This window comes from Dendronephthya gigantea, unplaced genomic scaffold (assembly GCF_004324835.1).
Source record: "Dendronephthya gigantea isolate DGI-Jeju-01 unplaced genomic scaffold, DenGig_1.0 000033F, whole genome shotgun sequence".
Classification (NCBI taxonomy): domain Eukaryota; kingdom Metazoa; phylum Cnidaria; class Anthozoa; order Malacalcyonacea; family Nephtheidae; genus Dendronephthya; species Dendronephthya gigantea.
The window spans coordinates 1,691,022-1,704,134 of record NW_021163043.1 but is presented as its reverse complement, the minus strand read 5'-3'; the positions used below and the strand labels follow the sequence as shown (position 1 = coordinate 1,704,134).

The window sequence follows — 13,113 nt, the reverse complement described above, 5'->3', positions numbered from 1 at the left end:
TTCAAGTCCCGGATGCTAAGCCAAGCACTGATTGGCTAGATCAATGCCTACTTAGCAACCACGTTAGCATTTTAGCAACAATAAAAAGAAATTATACGTAATTACTCGAATAAACGCCGCCCTCGAATTAACGCCGCAGGGACAAGCAAAAATATCATTAAACGCCGCCCTCGAATAAACGCCGCAACCTTTTCGTCATTGCGGCGTTTATTCGAAGCTTTTATTTATAACCACTGTAAGAAATTCAAGTATCTATCTTTACAAAAAAAGACAACATTGAATCTATTTTTCTCAATTTGAATGTTATTCTGCTGCCAAGCTCTCTCTCCAAAACTTCTGCGATGCGTAATTCCGTGGTAACAGCCGAGAATCTTGCCGGTACCATTAGACTGTATTGGTTAAATTGGCGTTTAAATTACACAATAAATTCAGAGTTGTTACGAGTTTGCAATAAACGCCTCCCTTTTATAAACGCCGCACTCGAATAAACGCCGCATCTTAATTGCTAAAAATTTAATAAACGCCGCGACGTTTATTCGAGTAATTACGGTATTCGTTATTTAGGACGCTTCGCCGGTTTTTTAATAGAAAAAACAGTGCTTTTTGAAACTGGTTTTACTACCTTAGACATCCTGAAATGATATTTTAGGGGAAAAACGATTTAGAAATAAAAAGACTCGTTAAAAACAACTTATTTTGGCCTCGGACATCGTGAATCATCCGGGACTTGAATTAGCCCCCAATTAATAACGCGCTCCCTTATTTCTCCTCGATGCCCACTCTCTACTCTCTACTCTCTAGTGTTATTTATAAATTATAATCTCTATGAACAGGAACTGGGTGGGGTTTTGGGTGTGGCCACTGAGCTATATGGCTCTGCGAACTGAAGTTACAAAACGGGAACAATATCTCTATAATTTTTCATGTCCTATTAAATATGAAATAAAAAATGATAGAGATATCGTTCCAGTTTTGTAACTATCGAATGATTTGTAAATTGCTGATAATTGCGGGTAAAAATACCGCCTTTAAAAATACTGGGGCATCGAGAAATTCAGCTAAGATCGAGGCCTTGGGGAATAATTTAAAAAATTACACTTTTTCAAACCTGCAGTTCTAACTTCTCTTGATAGTGGCGAAAATTAAGTCCGAATGTGAAAAATTTGTTATAATTTACCTTTTTTACTATTCTAAAGACTGCTTTCCAGGTACGCGTTTTTTTCATACGCACGTTACACACAGAAGTCTAAATTATTATACATGTTATCTCTGAAAATATAAATAAATTGAAAGAGTTTTCTATAAATTTTAACAAATAATAAAACATTTTAAGGTATTTTTACGTGGGTTTACGTGCGTATGAAAAACGCTTAAAGCCCCGTTCACACGGTACCGGATTACCATCAGGTCAAATTTTGAAGCTAATGAAAGACAGCGGTATTTTTTAATGTCTGAGCCCTGAATAAATATACCAAATCTATCAAATTAATAATGTCGTGATGAGCGGATCCGGTACCGTGTGACGCAGCTTAAGTGGAAGACAGCCTTAAGAAGCCAGGCAATAAAAAAGTGATTGGAAGCGAACCACATTTTTTGCAATTGTTTCGATATTGCTGGAATTCCTGCATGGGAGAAATTACCACAATAGGAAAATTCAAATCTATCGGAGCCACTGTTGCAGTCTTAAAGACAACTTAGGGAATGTTGAGACAACTTAGGGGATGTTAGCAAACACCGAAATACGAAATTTCAACAACAAAGTGAAAGCATGAAATGGTTTACAAAATTACAAATTTATACAAATTACAATTTACAATATATGCTGGCAGTAGGCAAATATTTAAATATTCAGCAATATTCTAGTCATGTTTTCTTGTGTGGACCAGGCACGTTCGAAGTCATAAAATCCTATTTTACCACTTGATGTTAGTTTGTTTACAAATTAGCTTCCTATAGTGTTAAATAAAAATCTAAGCTTGAGTATATTAAATTATGATAACGACCATCTGTAGGGTTTCTAAATTCACAATGTCGAACGCATTAAAGATAAAAACACGACGTTTGAAAAACGCCTAAGATATTAATTGTTGTGTTGTTTCGTGACCTTCTTTTTCATGAACATCAGATGTCTTCAACATAATATTATTCACATTTCAGACAAATTTTTACCATTTCCCAGCTCCGCTTCAGACTATAAATATCTTCCCCCCCAGCTAAAAACTAAACGGTCCCTGTAATGTACATAGTTCTTGCAGTTCATCAGGGACGTAATTTAGAACGATAATTGAGGTGGTGTTTATTCATATATTCAGTTCTACCCGACGGATTTCTATTCTAAGCTATTGCACTTACAAAACAAATCTGTCAGGCAGAACTGAATATATGAATATTTAACACCCACCCCCTCCCAATTGTCGTTCTAGTGCATGACGCCACTGAGTTCCGTTATCTTTCTTTTTCATCAGCATCAAACTTCAGGAACAAAATACAGCTAATATAGTTACTACAATTTCTACCATTATTTTCATAACCAGTACAATTACTATCAGCACATCGTAGTAACCAGCACCATCACCACCACCATAGATGAGAATTATCACCACCAACATGACTGTAACTACCATAATGAACATCCTAAACAACACCATCATACGACTGGCATTGGTCACAGTTTTTTAGGACTTGTTTCTTGCTGATGTATTGAAAATATCATTTGTTTAACAAACTGTAACCCCAGTTAGGGAGGCAAGGGAGTGCTATCACTTGCCCAAGGTGAACTCCCAGACAAACGGAGGGAAGGAGGTGTCTTACTTCTCCATTCTAGACCAGCTCCAAGCAAAGTCTAGCCGCTGCCCGAAAATAATGTTCTTGATGATCGTTATTCATGTTATCGCTCACTAAATCCATTATGAAATATCCTAACTGAAAAATCAGCTCCAAAACATCTGTCGTTCGTAACAAAGTCTTTATCAACTAAGTCTTCTACTATTGGTTTTCGTCCTCGTGTGAATGGGTTCTCTTCAGTTATTTTTAAGATCAAAGATATTCCATTTAATTGGTATAAAAAACTTGCGGGGAAACCCAACATGTAACAAAATATACAGTTTTGTGTAGATTTTCCTAAAAGCAGTTAAAACCTTTGTCCGCAAGACTACTTAATTGCGATTAGAAGAAAGGATTGCCCACTGCACCTCGCTTAATATTGTCCCACGAAGCAACTGCACTTCGCTTAATATCGTCCAACAAAGGATTTGGTGGAATAGACAGTCGAAGAAACACCATATCACCTTTGTTGTCAGGAAAAGCCAGCACGTCTTCTTTTGGGGAAAGATAATTTGTTTGTCTTGGCCTAAAAGTCTCCAAGTATGGTTGATAGGAAGTGTCGAGAATCTCGCCAGAGTCCAGGTCATGAAATGTTATCAGGTGATCAAATAAAGTTAATACAATTCTACTCTTGTGAATATATTCTGACCTGAACAACATAATGGGCTTGAATGCAGGAGTTATATTTTGAGAATCACCTGTGTCCAGATCAATTATTTGACTCTCAGCAGCAATCCTCAGGTCCATGACTACTGCGACTTTGGAATCATTACTGAAACTTACGACATCAGTAAACATGCTAGCATCACGCTGATTAAAGACTTCATACGAAGTTGGTTTTTCGGTATTTCTTTTCCAAATATAACATTTCTTGCTATTACAACCAGAGATAAAGGCACCACCAGGCGAGATTTCCACATTCATTCCACGCTCAATTCCAGGCAAATTGATCATTATAGGACCATCAACATCTCTGACATCGAGAACTTTCACGGGTTCATCCATTTTGAGATCCAAGCTGACAAAGCCTTTAGAAAAACCAACATATGAGCCTAGGAGAGCAAACAAGCTCTCTTGCCTGAATTCAGACAAGTATTCAGACAAGTCCTCTAGCGCCACGTCCTGACTATGAGTAAACAAGATCTCTAGATTGTCATCTACCTGGTATCGCGTTAATTTGGGAATCTCGTTAAATTGACTAATCACAAACAAGAAATCTTCCGACCACCAACATAAAAACCTTGACCTGGATTGACTGCTTTTGAAACGTTGTTCAACTTGGCTGGTATAGACATTCCAGACGTTGATATATCCATCTGAGTTGCAGGATGCAAGTCGAGAGCCGTCAGGAGAAAACGAATTCGAATAAACGAACGTTGGGTGTGACAGACAGGAATGCTCTCGCTTAGGAGCTAATGTCTTAAAGACAATTAGTTTTTCATTATCCGAATAGAGCCACAGATTATCTTCTAAAGTTGGTATTTTTATTGCACGGGAAGAAAAGTGAGGAGCAGCAACAAGATAGTTCCAAGCAACAATCGCAGTGAAAGGAATACTTTCTGTGTAACTCGAATAACAAAATTCTTCCGAAGAAAAAATACACTCCACACCTTTGCAGATCCACGGACACGAAATTGTATTAGTCGAACTTTTCCTTATTTTCAACTGTTTAGAATTTGGTTCTTCAAATCCCCGCTGAAAACATCGTTCACATTTCCTACTCTTTAACACAACTGGTTTCTTCCTTTCCCCCTGAGATAATTTTCGCTTATCACTTCTTTGTAATGTGATAGCGTTCCAAACACAAAACGAATAACCCGGATAAGATCGAGATTCTGAATTTGCAATAATAAATAACCCCGTGACACTAAAAAAACACCAATCAACAGGAAATCCAGCGAAAAGCGACGACAGCAGCGTTTGTTTAGCAACGTCCCATAGTTTAATGGTGTTTGAATGGTCGCTAGTCACCAGTCTTTTGCCGTTAGGAGAAAATGCACAGGACAGGAACGTCTCTTCATTTCCAGGGAAAAATGGAACTTCCTTTCTTCCAGCAATGTTAAACGCCGTTTCCAGTTTACCAAATAATATGAGCGAGTCGTCTGGAGAAAATGTGCAGCATGAGATTTCTTCCAATTTTGTTGAATAGTTCATAATTTCAACTAAAGTTGGTAGGGATATCACATGTATAAAATCCTTTATTCCAACTGCTACACTTTTCTCATCGTTAGATAAAGCAACAGCTGTAATATGACCATAGCTGTAATCTAAAAAATCTGTAAAAAGACCAAAGCGACTGTGTTTCCAGAATGCTCGCGGCAAAACTGAAACTTCGTAAGAATTCGACTCGACAAAAGGTGAAACGTTTGGCGTTTGGCGTAGTAGCGTCTCCGCGATTTTCTTCTCATCATCGCTGAAATAACCTTCTGGAGAATGTGTAAGAACCGTTTTTAAATACCATTGTGAAAATATTGTCAAATAAACTTGTATTGGATAGAGGTAATATTTCCTCAGGTGTTTCAGGGTATGATCCAAAGACTTAAATTCAATGACATGGTACGAAATGCGGGCTCGTAAATCTTCGTTTTTAATCCAGGAACTTTTGAGTAATGTGAGCCAGAAATGCCGCAATGTGCGTGGATGGATTACAGTTGACATATAACATACGATAATAACATCAACTGACCAAAACACACCTTCCTCCATTTCACACTTTTCTAGATGTTTTAAACCATGTTTCAGAGCGTATTCCACGTCATTAGTAAACTTCACCTCAAGTCCTGACCGAACACCTTCCACAATTTCTTTAAAAACCTTTTCGCATAAGAGCCAAAGCGATCTATGTCCATCATCGACCTTGACAGTATACTGGTGATTTTTGTAGCCCTTTGCTAGAAGCCAATCAATAAAGGATTTGTGAAAAACGGTTAACCTGTCATCTGAAACGTACAACAAACACGATACGGTTTCGTTAATTTTGTTGATGATGTCTTTCGTTTCGCGACAATCTGGAGCTAAACCAAAAGTCTGAGCAACGAAAGTGAGGGGAAGATGGCCTTCGGAAGCAACCAGCATTTCTAAAATTTTCAACACATCAAACTTTTCGTGTTTTATGGCGTTAAGCTCGTCTTCAAAGCGTTTGAAATATTGTTCGTAAACAGAATGCAGTCCTTCTGGGAGAAACTTCCTGACGTCATCATTTGTTATCTTCTCAAGAACATAGCGAGCTCTTAGCTCAGATTGAAAGTGATATGCATAGAGAAATGAGCCCTGGCATTTGGCAACAAAACTGGAAAGTAAACTAACAGTAATACGGTGAAGATATGGATGATCATTATAGAAATCACGGCTCATATCACATTCATCCACTTCCCTGCCGACTAAACTTGGAAAACATTCTTCAAAATAAAGTTCAAGATCTGAGTTATTGTTTTCATCAACATTGGAAATGTCTGTCTTTTGCTCGTCTCTTAGTCTTAGATCAGCAACGGAAATCTCTGGCCTGCTCGTCACCAAGATTTTGATGTACTCGGGAAGATCAGGAAAATATTCAGCAATCAAATGTGTAATTTCATTCTTATTATCAGCAGCACTTTCATCCAAACCTTCGATCACGACTAAACGCGGCTCTCTTATTTCCCATTCATCTAAGGGATTTTGCAAATATATTTGAAAGGCATCTTTCAGGTTTTGGACTTGATGAGGTCGCTTTAACTGATCAAGAAGCTTCTCTTTAAAACCAGGGACATTCTCACACATCTGACTTGCGAGGGACTGCAGCATCACCATAGGGTCTCTTAGGTTTGAATCACTGAAATCACAAAAGTGACAAGCAGCCAGCTTTCCATTCTTCTTAAAATCTTCACAGATTTTAGCGGCAAACACGCTTTTACCAAATCCTGGTCCAGCTGTTATTAACTTTATTCTTGAGTCACTCTCACTGCTACAAAACCACTCGTCAACTTCTTTTAACAACCATTCTCTCGTTCCAGGTAGGAAAAATTTCACTTTTCTTTGAATTTTACCAATGAAATTTTGCTTAGCAAGTTTTTGCAATAAATCTTCATCACTTTCTGTGCGGAATTTTTTTTCAGGATTGGTGTGAGACTGGCGGATTTTATTTATTTCGTCACGGTTTTCCTCAGCGATTTGTGTTACATTATTTACAGAATATTCAATTGTGGCAAGCTTTTTATTATACTCATCTCCTCGCAGTTCCCAATCTTTAAGCTTTTGCACATACACTTTTTCTTCAGGCCCAAGAGGGCATCTTCGTAAATCGTCGACATCACTCTGTGAAACGCCCAATTCTACTATCGCCTGGGCAATTTTCTTCCATAAAGACTCAAATGTTGAATTGTCAACTCGAGTTGTTGTTACATGTGCAATAACTTCATTTCTGTAACACTTGATTCTTGTGATATTCGCTTGCGTTGATCTATCAGTATCCAGAGGCATTACACTCCATCCTGTTGATGGAAAACCACAAATGTTCCGGAATAGGACTGTGAGTAATGTGACATCAAAGGTTTTGGAATCTGGTGGGTTGCCATACGGAGGAAACAGTAAATCCCACTGGGAATTATTAATAACTCGAGGTTTTAACTTTTGAAGAGATGTTTTGTTTGTAGCCAGTACTCTGGGTAGACTAACAGGTGGATGGATGGTATCAAATGTATTTCTCAAAGCCTCAGTTCCTTTGTCAACTAAAAGTCTACTGAGTCTTGTGAAATTTGCCTTTTCTTGCAGATCGACAGAAGCCATGACATTGCACGAAGTTTTACTGCAACAAATGGGTGTTATTACTAGATGGGTTTCGTTAAAATATCCCAGGTATAGGGCTACATATATCTAATGCTATTGTGTGTAAATGGGTATTCAGTGATACCACGTGGACCGAATGTGTTATGAGGGCAATATCTCGGCAAATACAATGACAAACGACGAAGCATTATGATGAACCAAACAGCTGAGAATGCATTCCCTGACATGGAGAAATAGAATATAAACAAATTGAAAACTTTACAGAAGCTAAACAACGTATCCACTGGAAGGTGATATTGGTTTACCATTATTGAAGCATGACAGCAGTATTAATCCTGGCGCACACTTGTCAACATTGCACACTTATCACTCGCAGCAATTTCCAAGTCTGGGAGTAGTATTGACATATTTCGTCGTTCGTGCTCAATTTTACGACACACTGAATACACAAATGGAAGAATATCTCCAATTTCTTCACGCAAAATATGCAGGTCATAATTGTTATGTGTGCGTGTTAAGCGCACCAGTGTGCGCCATGCTGGCTTAACGATAAAGACAAACCATATATAGCATAAAAGAAGATTAAACTTTAATAAGAATACGAACAAAACGTTTAGTTTGAAATATACACACGATGCACGGGTTACGCATCGTGCACGTTTCCGTAATTTATCCCTGACGCTGCTATTAAATAGCTTTACAGATATGGGTCGAAGAACAATTAATGAAGAAATGAAATTGATTTGTTTTGCTATTTATGTATTTGTGTAGAATTATTTCTTCCCTTGTTCTTTGTGTATTGTATAGTTCAGTCTATTGGATAAACTATAAAGATGCAGTAAGCAACAATTTTCAATAATCACTGGGACATGTATATTACTGAATTATTAACTACAAACTTCATACGTCGTTGTAAGGCCAATAAAATTTACGAATTTACCGAACGAAAGTTACGTTTTCTAAAGTTATAAAAACATGACGTCACAACGCTGTGCCGTGACTACCCCAGTGGTGATCACATATACAATTTTCAACTAAAGCTGCTCAAATCTAGTGTGACTGCCCCCTTCTGATCTCAGTGTGGAATTATTAAAAGCAGGTGGGGCTGTCCATATGGTCCCGACCGGCTCTGGAAAATATATACCAGATCTGATCGCACTACTAGGACCATACTGTATTTGGTTGTTAGAGATAACTCAGAACTCGTGCCGATTGCCCCAAGGCCAAGTGAGTTAATTGTTCACTGTATGTGCTAGCTTTGCCCTTGCTAAAAATAGGCGAAACTTCCTACATCATTTGCTCACTCATGTTAAAACATTCGAGGCAGACCCTCACTCAAATCCGATTAAAATGCCTGATTGAACACGCAATTTATTAACTGACAACATCATATGTCATGAAGAAAATAAAGAAATAAAGGACAAATAGGAAAAATAGCAGGAAAAATAAAGGACAAATGAAGAAATAAAAGAAACGAAATTTGCGACCCTATTTAAGGTTTTGCTAAACGTCCTAACAGAATGATACAGCACTGTGCTGGGACAACAATTCATAAATTTTAAACATTATAAAATTTTGTAAACATGAACGTAATTCAGCTTTTGGGCTGCAAGGATCTATTTTAATCAATATCTATCTAATCTATCTTTAATCTTTAAAAGTGACCGAAACGTACAGTACTTTTTAAATCTTGAAGCAACAATTAAACTACAGCGTCTATATTCTACACGAATTTAGTCGGACTGAATAGTGCACAAACCATACGAATAAAAAACATCAATCACTTTATTCTATCCTGCTGGTTATTTATCGAGCTTGCAATGGGTATGTGTTTATAGCTTTAATAATTTCAGCCGCAGGGAAGAGGGATGCGAGTGGCGTTGTCTACTGCTCTTTGTAAATACTTCATTTTACTGAATTCATGTCGTGTTGGACTAGCAATATGAAGTATAATTGTATAGATCCTTTCATCTTGCATATTACATCATCTCTTTAAATATCAACAGTCTTTAATATTTCCTACCTTCAACTTCGTTAAACGAACCACCATAAACGATCATTAAAGATGATAACTTGTATTATTTTTCTTCACAAGATAAAAGTTCTTATTTCTAAAAGAAACCACATCATGATGTAATTTCATACAGCTTAAGATAAAGTTACTCCACAGCTTATTTGTTAAACACGATGGTCTGGTTAGTAATTATCCAGCAAGTTAATACGTGGCTTTAGAAACCAACAATGCGTGAGATGAGAAAACTTAAGATATCAAACAAAGCCAGTTTGAAGCTTTTAATACGACGCCAGAGCGCTGTGCCGTGGTTATTTAATTTGTCGACCTAAAGCTTACTTCGTGTGATAGTTGTCAATCGAGTCGTTTTATTGCTTCCAATTTGCAGGATTTCTTTGCGAGTAGATATATACTTTTAGCTTTTTTAGACTTTTTTAAGGCTTGTTATTGTGATATAAACAGACTATAATTTCTTGGTTGAACGCCTCTGCAGAAGAAAAGGAACAATTTGATAGCAGAATAAGCTGAGACTTGTATAAGAATCTGGTTGGTCAGAATGAAAAAACAGGATTATTGTTAAAACACGAAGTAATTCTATTCAAAGCGCTAGTTCTCGTCAGAGGAAACATATGAAAGATAAATGTGGCAAATTTAAGCAAAAAGACGCCCCATGACGTAATTCCACCGCCTTTATGTCAATATTATTACGGTCACGAAAAACAATTTGCTAAAGCGAAATTATTGACAACCAACATGATATGTTATAGTAAGACGAATGAAGGATATTAGGAACGAAATTTACGACTGATTTTATTTAAGGTTTTGCTGAACGTTATAATATCACGCCACAGCGCTGTGCCGGGCCTAGCATACTTCCGCTGTTGACGATATAAAATTAATTACAATCTGCAAGAAAGACAAAAACGTACCTATGGCTACGAAATCTAATCATTCACGAGAGATCTCGACACAAGATGAAATCAATAATACGAATTAATTACGCGCATTAGGCCGATGCATTTAACACCACGGATATTTTACAACATTGAGTTTATTATTATTATTATTAAAACTTTATTTCATGAGGGGTTCACATTGTTACCTTAAGGTATTCTTCCCAATGGCCCTCGAAAGGTAATATGAAAGGTTTCATCGCGAGAAACATTGGCAACGAATGATATGCTTGCATACAGTGCAGCTAAATTCATTAACATGGTCTACTTCATTGTTTAATTGAAGAAAAAAGGTTTTAAGCTTTTTTTTAAAAGAGTTAGGTGAATAATTTTCAACGATTTTTAACTCAGAAGGTAAAGAATTGAATAGACTTGCACCACTATAAGATATCTTAGATTTAGCCTGCTCGGTCTTGACTAAAGGGATCTTTAAGTCAGTCATTGTCGATCTTGTTTGAATTGGATGACAGTCGCGAACGTAAACAAACAACCTTCTAAGATCTGGTGGCCAAGAAGTTTTTAAAGTATTGAAAACCATAAGAATTTTTCTCATTTTTATCAAGTTGAAAATAGGTATCCAATTAAGTTGGCGGAAAAGTAATATTGAGGGTACTTCGGTTGGTAATTCAAGAATTAGTCTTGCAGCTCGTTTCTGTAGTTTTAGTAGGCACGTTATTAGTTCTTTATTTGCGTTTCCCCAGAGTGTACAACAGTATAATAGATGTGGGTAGATTAGTGCAGAGTAAAACTGAATACGACATTTTAGAATAAGGTGACTGCGTATGCGTTTTAATAGATATAGTCTAGAGTTTATTATGTTGTAGATAGTGTGAATTTGCCTATCCCATTTCAAATATTGATCAAATGTGACACCAAGTAGAACAGCAGAAGAGATTTCCTTAATAGTATGGTTGTTGATCTCAATAGTTATTGGGTCAAGATCTGAAAATTTGTGTTGGGAGAATATTTTCATAATTTTAGTCTTTTTCGAATTGAGGGACATTTTGTTGTGAGTAGCCCAATGTGACACTGAAGTAACGTCCGACTTTAGGGAGTCACTAAGTTCGCGGACATTAGTTCCGGAAGAAATAATAGTATAGTCATCCGCAAACAAAAAGGGCTTGGACTTGTTGATGTAGATGGGTAAATCATTAATAAAAACCAGAAAAAGAATTGGGCCTAGAATAGAGCCTTGGGGCACACCAGATTTTATCATCGCAGGATTTGATAGGGATGAAGAGATTTGTACTTGTTGATAGCGGTCATTCAGGAACGATTTGAACCATCTTAACGCCAAGGGTGTAATTCCATATTGTTTTAGTTTCTGTAATAATATGTCATGGTCGACTAAGTCGAATGCTTTGGAGAAATCAATAAGAGACATTCCATTGATCAAGCCTTGTTCAATGTTATTAAGAAGGTGTTCATAAATTAAGATTAAAGTAGATTCACAAGAATGATGAGCTCGGAAACCATGCTGACAATTCGACAAAATATTGTTTTCACTAAGAAATTTCATATATGAATCGGCAACATGGCGTTCCAGGAGTTTGGATAGGATGGGCAGTATAGAGATAGGTCTGTAGTTGCTTCTCTCGGTACGGATATCAGCCTTATAGATTGGAATCAGTTTGGCTTTCTTCCACTCAAATTACAAATGTGAAGTATAATAGATGCCAATGATTGAATTGAGGATTTAATGAAATAAGCGGGAATATCATCAAGACCGGTAGCTTTGTTCTGGTCTAATGACGCAACAAAGTTTTGAATGTCATCGATTGTCATCGATGGAATTGAGAACTTTGTATGATTTATTTGGAATTGCAGATGAGTAGAGATTGGGTTGTGTTGTGAACTTAAATCAACATTATCAGCAATGGAAGAGAAATATTCATTAAAGAGATCGGCTACTTCAGTGGTATCACTGATCTCCCTACCATTGATGTTAAGAGTTATCTGGGAAGCAGTGTCATTAGTAGGCAATTGAACAATTTAACCAGCAGGATACCATCAGAGTGTTTGGTTTATTCTTGTCTGCTGGATTTGTGAACATTTCTTTGTGTTGATCAATTTATTTGTGGCCGAAATCTGTGGAATTATTTCCACGTGATATATATTTTGAAACCTGGTAAAACCACAATTAACGTTGACTTCAAACATTGAGTTCAACACCAAGTACTTTAAATATAAACTATCGATATTTTACTGAAAAAGCCAATTCAAAACAAATTAACTATTGTCAATAATATCAATGCACCCACACAAACATATTAACACATGCATTTTTAAGAGGAACGTTGACTCTCGAAAATCTCACATGAGTAAATGATACTTGCTGATGATCGCAACACTTTCTAGTGCTCGATGATCAAATAATTTCATGTGAAATACTTTTCATTGAATATTTATCGGTAGTTTTTTAGATATTTCAGTTTCAACTTAAATTATGTTTATATTAGGTTAATTATTGCTGCTCCAATATAAATATCTGCTGAAATGAACTTCTGAAGACAACAATGAGATGGTGGAAATAAATTTATGCAAGGAATTAAAACATAAAGA

General features: G+C 36.7%; 1 protein-coding gene across 1 annotated transcript in view; it reads right to left on the bottom strand.

Annotated features, from left to right (window-relative positions):
- Window positions 1–9,972, bottom strand: part of LOC114525120 — a 55,770-nt gene extending 45,798 nt beyond the window's left edge. The window contains exon 1 of the mRNA XM_028546329.1: window positions 9,938–9,972. The gene's annotated coding sequence lies outside the window, so the exon portion shown is untranslated. The remainder of the gene's footprint in view (window positions 1–9,937) is intronic.
- Window positions 9,973–13,113: the final 3,141 nt, after the last annotated feature.